This window comes from Babylonia areolata, chromosome 27, assembly GCF_041734735.1.
Source record: "Babylonia areolata isolate BAREFJ2019XMU chromosome 27, ASM4173473v1, whole genome shotgun sequence".
Lineage (NCBI taxonomy): Eukaryota > Metazoa > Mollusca > Gastropoda > Neogastropoda > Buccinidae > Babylonia > Babylonia areolata.
The window spans coordinates 535,581-544,386 of record NC_134902.1 but is presented as its reverse complement, the minus strand read 5'-3'; positions in this window follow the sequence as shown (position 1 = coordinate 544,386).

Below are 8,806 nucleotides of genomic sequence, written 5' to 3'. Positions count from 1 at the left end.
GAAAGGATATCTTGGTCATCCACTGGATCCGTGCTCATCCTCCAGTCGTCTCGACTTAAGTCTTGCCACTGGAAATTCGTGGACCCGGACGAGAGAGTGACGTCGACGTTGCGCAACTCTTCACTTTGAATAAACTCATCGCGCAAGTCATCAGTCATACTTAATGACCTTTCATCCTTCATCCCTTCATCACCCCCAAGTCCTGTGGCGACAGGCGAGCGACGAAACGACAGGTGTGGGTACACTGGCAGTCGCAGCCGCGGACCTGCACGCAGGCGGCTCAGGCCATAAGGTCGTTCTTCATCGACAGGAGCAGCGATGGAGCTCGGCAGCCGTCTGAGCAGCCCTGTTTAGGAATGCACTGCTCACCTCCCTGGCATGAGGAAGGGGCTAGAAAAGGACTCTCCTGGACAGAGATGACGCGGACAGACCCCAAAGGAGAACGGCACTTGTTGCATCCGAACTCGCCAGATACAACATCGACATCACAGCCTTGAGTGAGACTCGGCTTGCAGGCGAAGGCGAGCTCTATGAACAGGGATCTGGTTACACCTTCTTCTGGAGTGGACGAGGAAGCGAAGAGCGACGCGAGGCTGGCGTTGGTTTTGCAGTAAAAACAGCACTTGTCGGCAAGCTAGCTGGAATCCCAAAGGGAGTCAAATATAGGCTTACGACCATGAAACTCCCGCTGGCCCGAAGCACCTCACCATTGTCAGTGCCTATGCCCCAACCATGACCAACCGAGATGAAGTGAAGGCGAAGTTCTACGAGGACCACCACTTTGTCATTGCTGCTATCCCGAAAGCAGACAAGCTCATCATTCTTGGGGACTTCAGTGCTAGAATTGGCTCTGACTACATCTCCTGGGATGGAGTGATTGGAAAGCACGGTGTGGGCCACTGCAACCCAAATGGATTGCTTTTGCTTCAGACCTGTGCAGAGCAAGAACTGCTGATAACCAACACAGTTTTCTGCCTCCCTACCATTAACAGGACGTCATGGATGCACCCTCGCTCAAAGCATTGGCATCTCATCGATTATGTCATCGTCAGGAAAAGGGATAGGCAAGATGTACGTGTGACAAAGACCATGTGCGGCGCTGAGTATTGGACAGACCATCGCCTTGTAGTCTCGAAGCTGAATATTCGAATCCAACCCAAGAGACGCCCCCAAGGCCAGAAGGCTCCAAAACGGCTCAACATCGCTAAGCTGAAAAACATCACCATCAAACAGTCCTTTGTGGAGCTGCTGGAAGGTCGTCTGGAATCCGCCTCTCTGGACAACCAGAATGTGGAGTCTGACTGGAGGACCCTGCGCGAGCTGATCTATAGTACAGCTTCAGAGAACCTGAGACTCATGACCAGAAAGCACAAAGACTGGTTTGATGAAAACTGTGATGAAATCAAGCAGCTTCTGGATGAGAAACGCCGTCTGCATCAAGCCTACCTGAGCAACCCAAAGTCCACATCAAAAAAGGATGCGTACAATGCCATCCGCAGAACTGTTCAGCAAAAGTTACGCCAGATGCAGGATAAGTGGCTGAGTGACAAAGCTGATGAGATCCAGGGATATGCTGACAGGCACGATATGAAGAGGTTCTATGATGCCTTAAAAGAAGTCTACGGCCCCACATCCTCAGGATCATCCCCCCTCCTCAGTGCAGATGGGAATACCTTGATCACCGAGAAGGAGAAAATTCTTGAACGCTGGGCTGAGCACTTCGACAAGGTCTTAAATCGCCCTTCCTCCATAAATGACGAAGCCATAGACCGTCTCCCACAAGTCCCCCATCAACGAAGCACTGGACGATCCGCCAACACTTCTTGAGACCCAGAAAGCAGTCCGTCTACTATCCAGTGGCAAAGCATCAGGCTCAGACTCCATTCCAGCAGAGGTCTACAAGGATGGAGGCACTGTGCTGACTGAGAAGCTCCATTAGCTGTACTCACTCATGTGGAAAGAAGAGACGCTCCCCCAGGATTTCAAAGATGCCTCTATCATTCACTTGTACAAGCGAAAGGGGAACCGGCAAGCCTGTGATAACCATCGGGGCATTTCCTTGCTCTCCATCGCAGGCAAGATACTTGCCAGGATCCTACTAAACCACCTCACAGTACACCTTGACCAAGGTCATTTGCCTGAGAGCCAATGTGGATTCCGGAAAGAGCGCGGAACCACCGACATGGTGTTTGCTGCAAGGCAGCTGCAAGAGAAATGTCAGGAGCAAAATGCTGATCTGTTCTCCACCTCCACCTATGTCGACCTCACCAAAGCCTTCGACACCGTGAGTAGAGAGGGTTTGTGGAAGATCATGGCCAAGTACGGATGCCCTCGGAAATTTATTGCCTTGGTCAGCCAATTCCATGAAGGCATGCAGGCTCGAGTCCAGGACAATGGCGAAAAATCTGCTCCTTTTCCAGTCACAAATGGTGTCAAGTAAGGTTGCGTCCTGGCTCCAACACTGTTCAGCCTCATGTTCTCTGCAATGCTTACTGATGCCTTCAGAGATGGCGATGTTGGAATCAGCCTAAAGTACCGAACAGATGGCAAACTGTTTAAACTCAGAGGTCTTGAAGCAAAAACCAAGGTCATGACAGACATCATCAGAGACTTTTTCTTTGCTGATGATTGTGCCCTCAGCGCTGGATCTGAAGCTGACATGCAACTCAGCGTCGACAAGTTTGCCACTGCCAGCAGGAACTTCGGCCTTACCATCAGCACGAAGAAAACTGAAGTTCTCCATCAGCCAGCCCCAGAGAAACCCCACATTGAGCCCAACAGCACAGTCAACGGTCAGAGATTCAGTGCGGTGGAGCGGTTGACATACCTTGGCAGCACACTGTCACGAAATGCGACCATCGACGATGAAGTGAACGTCAGGATTGCAAGAGCAAGCGCAACCTTTGGCAGACTCTATGCAAATGTCTGGAACAGAAGAGGCATTGGTCTCGAGACCAAGCTAAAGGTCTACAGAGCAGTAGTTCTCCCCACACTACTGTACGCTTGCGAAACTTGGACAGATTAGCAACGACACGCCAAGAAGCTGAACCACTTCCACACAACATGCCACAGACACAGAGCTGCTTGCAAAAGCCACCCTTCCCAGCATCTTCACCATCCTGATGCAGTCCCAGCTTCGCTGGGCTGGACACGTGGCGCGCATGCCAGACCATCGGCCAACAGGACTGCTGCAGCTGTTCAGAAGAGGCAGGCTAGAAAGTCACGGGCAAACAAGCTCCCTGACAATGATATGCCTGTCTTTGTCTGCCCCAACTGTCAGCGAACATTTCATGCGCAGATTGGACTACTCAGCCATCTGCGCATTCACAGATAGATTCATGAGCATACCCCCCCACGACCCTCCCCCCATCCCCCAGCTGGATGACAACGATGGTCATCATCGATCTCGATGGACACACACCATTGCTGTTGTTGTTGCTGTTGCTGTAGTTGCTGCTGCTGTTGTTATATTGTTATTGTTGTTGTTATTACTGCTGTTGTTGCTGTTGTTGGTTTTGTTGTTATTACTATTGTTGTTATTGATGCTTTTGTTGTTGTTTTTGTTATTTTTGTTGGTGTTGTTGTTCTTGCTGCAGCTGTTGTTGATGATGTTGTTGTTGTTGTTAATGTTGTTTTTGATGCTGTTGTTCTTATTCCTGCTGCTCCTGCTTATGCTGCTGCTGCTGCTGTTGTTGTTGTTGTTATTATTGTTGCTATTTTTGTTGTTGCTGTTGCTGCTGTTCATGCTGTTGTTGTTCTTTTTGTTGTTGCTGTTGTTGTTGTTTCTGTTGTTGTCTTTGTTGGTGTTGTTGTTGTTGCTATTGATAATGTTGTTGTTGTTTTTGTTATTGCTGTCATTGTTGCTGTTGTTTTTCATGTTGTTCTTACTGTTCCTGTTGTTGTTCTTACTGTTCCTGTTGTTGTTGTTGTTCTTGTTGTTGTAGTTGTAGTTGTTTTTGTTGCTGGTGTTGCTGTTGTTGCTGCTGCTGTTGTTGTTGTTGTTGTTGTTGTTGCTGTTGTTATTGATGTTCTTGTTCTTGTTGTTATTGCTGCTGTTGTTGTTATTGTTACTGTTGCTGTTCCTGCTGTTTTTGTTGTTGGTATTCCTGTTGTTGTTGTTGCTGTTGTTATTGCTGATGTTGTTGCTGCTGTAGTTGTTGCTATTGTTGCTGTTGCTGTTGTTATTGTTGTTGATGTTGTTGCTGTCGTTGTTGTTGCTGTTGTTGTTTTTGTTATTATTACTGTTGTTGTTATTTTTGCTGTTATTACTGTTCCTGTTGTTGTTGTTCTTGTTGCTTTTGTTGCTGGTGTTGCTGTTGTTCCTGTTGCTGCTGTTGTTGCTGTTGATGTTGTTGTTGTTGTTCCTGTTGTTGTTGTTGTTGTTCTTATTGCTGTTGTTTTTGATGCTGTTGTTGTTATTCCTGCTGCTCCTGCTGCTGTTGTTTTTGTTGTTGTTGGTGGTGCTGTTGTTGTTGTTGTTGTCTTTGTTGGCGTTGTTGTTGTTGTTGATGTATTGTTTTTGTTGTTATTGCTGTTGCTGTTGTTTTTGTTGTTCTTACTGTTCCTGATGTTGTTGTTATTGTTGTTGTAGTTTTTGTTCCAGTGGTTCTCGCTGCCGCTACTGTTGTTAATGTTGTTGTTGTTATTGCTGTTGTGTTTTTATGCTGTTGTTCTTATTCCTGCTGTTGTTGTTGTCACTTTTGATGTTGTTCCTGTTGTTATTGTTGCTGTTCTTATTGTTATTGTTCTTATTGCTACTGTTCCTGTTACTGCTGTTGCTGTTGCTGTTCCTGTTGTTGTTGTAGTTTTTATTGTTTTTGTTGCTGCTGTTGCTCTTGCTGCTGCAGTTGTTGCTGATATTGCTGTTTTTATTGCTGTTGTTTTTGATGCTGTTGTTCTTATTCCTGCTGCTGCTGTTGTTGTTGCTGTTGATGTTGTTCCTGTTGTTGTTGTTGTTGCTGTTCTTCTTATTGTTATTGGTGTAGTTATTGTTACTGTTGCTGTTCCTGCTGTTGTTGTTGTTGCTGTTGTTATTCCTGGTGTTATTTTTTCCTGCGACAATTCCACATCTCTCACCCGTCCATTCCACAAATCTTACATTCATTCATCAACATCTTAATAAATACATAAATAAATAAGTATATGAATAAACATTTCTTGAGACAATACGAACATAATAAAATATGTGACGGATGTCTTCACATTCTTTTACAGAATTGCTAAATCAGTGTATTACTGGTGATTTTTTCTTTAGCCTCTATTCATTTTTTAAATTATGCAGCTCTTTTTTTTTCAAACAAAGTAAGTCGTATTTATAGATTCTGAACAAGCAAGGCAAAAAAGGTTTAGCAAGACAAAAAATGTAGGCTTGGGTTTTAGTTTGGGACTTCTAGGTGGACACATCACTTGACAACAGCTCAACGTGAGCACGTGAAAACTGTGAGTTAGGCCCTGATGAGACACACAACCCTGACACGAATACTTTGACCGTCACAAAGAGACATGTGTGAACAGAACTCACTTAAATTGCTGGTGTTGTTGTTGCTGCTGTTGTTATTGCTATTGCTGCTGTTGTTGTTGTAGTTGTTGTTTTTGTTCCTGGTGTTGTTGTTGTGGCTGTTGTTATTGCTGATGTTGTTGCTGTTGTTTGTGCTGTTGTTGTTGTTGTCAGTGCTGTTGCTGTTGTTGTTATTATTATTGTTGTTGTTGCTGTTGTTATTGCTGTTACCATTGTTGTTGTAGCAGTTGCTGTTGTTGTAGCTGTTGTTGTTGTTTTAGTTGTTGTTTTTGTTCCTGGTGTTGTTGTTGTTATTGCTGATGTTGTTGCTGATGTTGTTGTTGTTTGTGCAGTTGCTGTTGTTGTTATTATTATTGTTGTTGTTGCTGTTGTTATTGCTGTCGTTGTTGTTGTTCTTTTTGTTCTTATTACTATTGTTGTTATTGTGGCTGCTGTTGTTGTTGTTTTTGTTGTTATTCCTGCTGCTCCTGATGCTGCTGTTGTTGTTATTTTGCTATTTTTGTTGTTGTTGCTGCTGCTATTGATATTGTTGTTGTTATTGCTGTCGTTGTTGTTTTTGATGTTGTGATTACTGTTGCTGTAGCTGTTGTTACTGTTCCTCTTGCTGTTCTTGTTGTTGTATTTGTAGTTGTTTTTGTTGCTGGTGTTGCTGTTGTTATTGCAGTTATTGCTACTGTTGTTGTTGCTGTTGCTGTTGTTGTTGTTGTTATTGTTGCTGTTGTTATTGCAGTTATTGCTACTGTTCCTGTTGTTGTTGTTGTTCCTGCTGGTGTTGTTGTTGTTGTTGTTATTGCGGGTGTTGTTGTTGTTGTTCCTGTTATTGTTGTTCTTGTTGCTGGTGTTGGTATTTGTTGTTTTTGTTCCTGGTGTTGCTGCTGCTGTTACTGTTCTTGTTGTTGTTTTGATGTTGTTGGTGTTGCTGCTGCTGCTGTTGTTGTGTTGATGTTGTCAGTGCTGTTTTTGTACGTTTTGTTTTTTGTACGTTTTGTTTTTGTAGCTGTTGCTATTCCTGTTGTTGTTGCTGTAGTTGTTGTTATTGCTGTTGATATTGCTGTTGTTGATGTTTTTACTATTGTTGTTATTGTTGCTGTTGTTGTTGTTACTGTTCCAGTTGTTATTGTTTTTGTAGTTTTTGTTGTTTTTGATGGTGTTGTTGTCGTTACTGTTTCTGTTGTTGTTCCTGTTGTTGTTGTTGTTGTTGTTGTTGTTGTTGTTGTAGTTTTTATTGTTTTTGTTGCTGCTGTTGGTCTTGCTGCTGCAGTTGTTGCTGATGTTGCTGTTGTTTTTGCTGTTTTTTTATGCTGTTGTTCTTATTCCTCCTGCTGCTATTGTTGTTGCTGTTGATGTTGTTCCTGTTGTTGTTGTTGTTGCTGTTCTTCTTATTGTTATTGGTGTAGGTATTGTTGCTGTTGCTGTTCCTGCTGTTGTTGTTGTTGCCTGTTGATATTGCTGGTGTTTTTTTTTTCTCCCTCCGACAATTTTGTAATTCCACATCTCTGTTGTAGCTGTTGTTGTTGTTGCTCCTGTTGTTCCTGTTGTTGTTGTTGTTGTTATTGTTGGTGTTCCTGCTGGTGTTGTTGTTGCTCTTGTTATTACTTGTGGTGTTGTTGTTGTTCCTGTTATTGTTGTTCTTGTTGCTGGTGTTAGTATTTGTTGTTTTTGTTCCTGGTGTTGCTGCTGTTGTTACTGTTCTTGTTGTTGTTTTGATGTTGTCGGTGTTGCTGCTGCTGCTGTTGTTGTGGTTAGTGTTGTCAGTGCTGTTGTTCGTTTTGTTGTTTTTGTAGCTGTTGCTGTTATTGTTGTTGTTGCTGTTGCTATTGGTGTTGTTGCTGTAGTTGATGTTGTTGTTGTTATTGCTGTCGTTGTTGCTGATGTTATTGCTGATGTTGTGTTGTTTGTGCTGTTGTGTTGTTGTTGTTGTTGTCAGTGCTGTTGCTGTTGTTGTTATTATTATTGTTGTTGTTGCTGTTGTTATTGCTGTCGTTGTTGTTGTTCTTTTTGTTGTTATTACTATTGCTGTTATTGTGGCTGTTGTTGCTGCTATTGATATAGTTATTGTTATTCCTGCTGCTCCTGCTGCTGCTGTTGTTGTTGTTATTTTGCTATTTTTGTTGTTGTTGTTGTTGCTATTGATATTGTTGTTGTCATTGCTGTCGTTGTTGTTTTTGATGTTGTGATTACTGTTGCTGTAGTTGTTGTTACTGTTCCTCTTGCTGTTGTTGTTGTTGTATTTGTAGTTGTTTTTGTTGCTGGTGTTGCTGTTGTTATTGCAGTTATTGCTACTGTTGTTTGTTGGTGTTGCTGCTGTTGTTGTTGTTGGTGGTGTTCCTGCTGGTGTTGTTGTTGCTGTTGTTATTGTTGGTGATGTTGTTGTTGTTGTTCCTGTTATTGTTCTTGTTGATGGTGTTGGTATTTGTTGTTTTTGTTCCTGGTGTTGCTGCTGTTGTTACTGTTCTTGTTGTTCTTGTTGTTGTATTGGTGTTGTCGGTGTTGCTGCTGCTGCTGTTGTTGTTGTGGTTAATGTTGTCAGTGCTGTTGTTGTTCGTTTTGTTGTTTTTGTAGCTGTTGCTGGTATTGTTGTTGTTGCTGTTGCTATTGTTGCTGTAGTTGATGTTGTTGTTGTTATTGCTGCTGTTGTTGCTGTTGTTATTGCTGTTGTTTTTACTATTGTTGTCATTGTTCCTGTTGTTGTTGTTGTTGTTATTGTTGGTGTTCCTGCTGGTGTTGTTGTTGCTGTTGTTATTGCTGGTGTTTTGTTGTTGTTCCTGTTATTGTTGTTCTTGTTGCTGGTGTTGGTATTTGTTGTTTTTGTTGCTGGTGTTGCTGTTGTTGTTACTGTTCTTCTTGTTGTTGTTTTGATGTTGTCGGTGTTGCTGCTGCTGTTGTTGTGGTTAATGTTGTTGCATGTTTTGTTGTTTTTGTAGCTGTTGCTGTTATTGTTGTTGTCGCTGTTGCTATTGCTGTTGTTGTTGCTGTAGTTGATGTTGTTGTTGTTATTGCTGTTGATGTTGCTGTTGTTATTGCTGTTGTTGTTGTTTTTACTATTGTTGTTATTGTTGCTGTTGTTACTATTCCAGTTATTGTTTTTGTAGTTTTTGTTGTTTTTGATGCTGTTGTTGTCGTTATTGTTCCTGTTTTTGTTTCTGTTGTTGTTGTTGTAGTTTTTATTGTTTTGTTGCTGCTGTTGCTCTTGCTGCTGCAGTTGTTGCTGATGTTGCTGTTGTTATTGCTGTTTTTTTTTTTTTGCTGTTGTTCTTATTCTTGTTGCTGTAGTTGTTGTTACTGTTC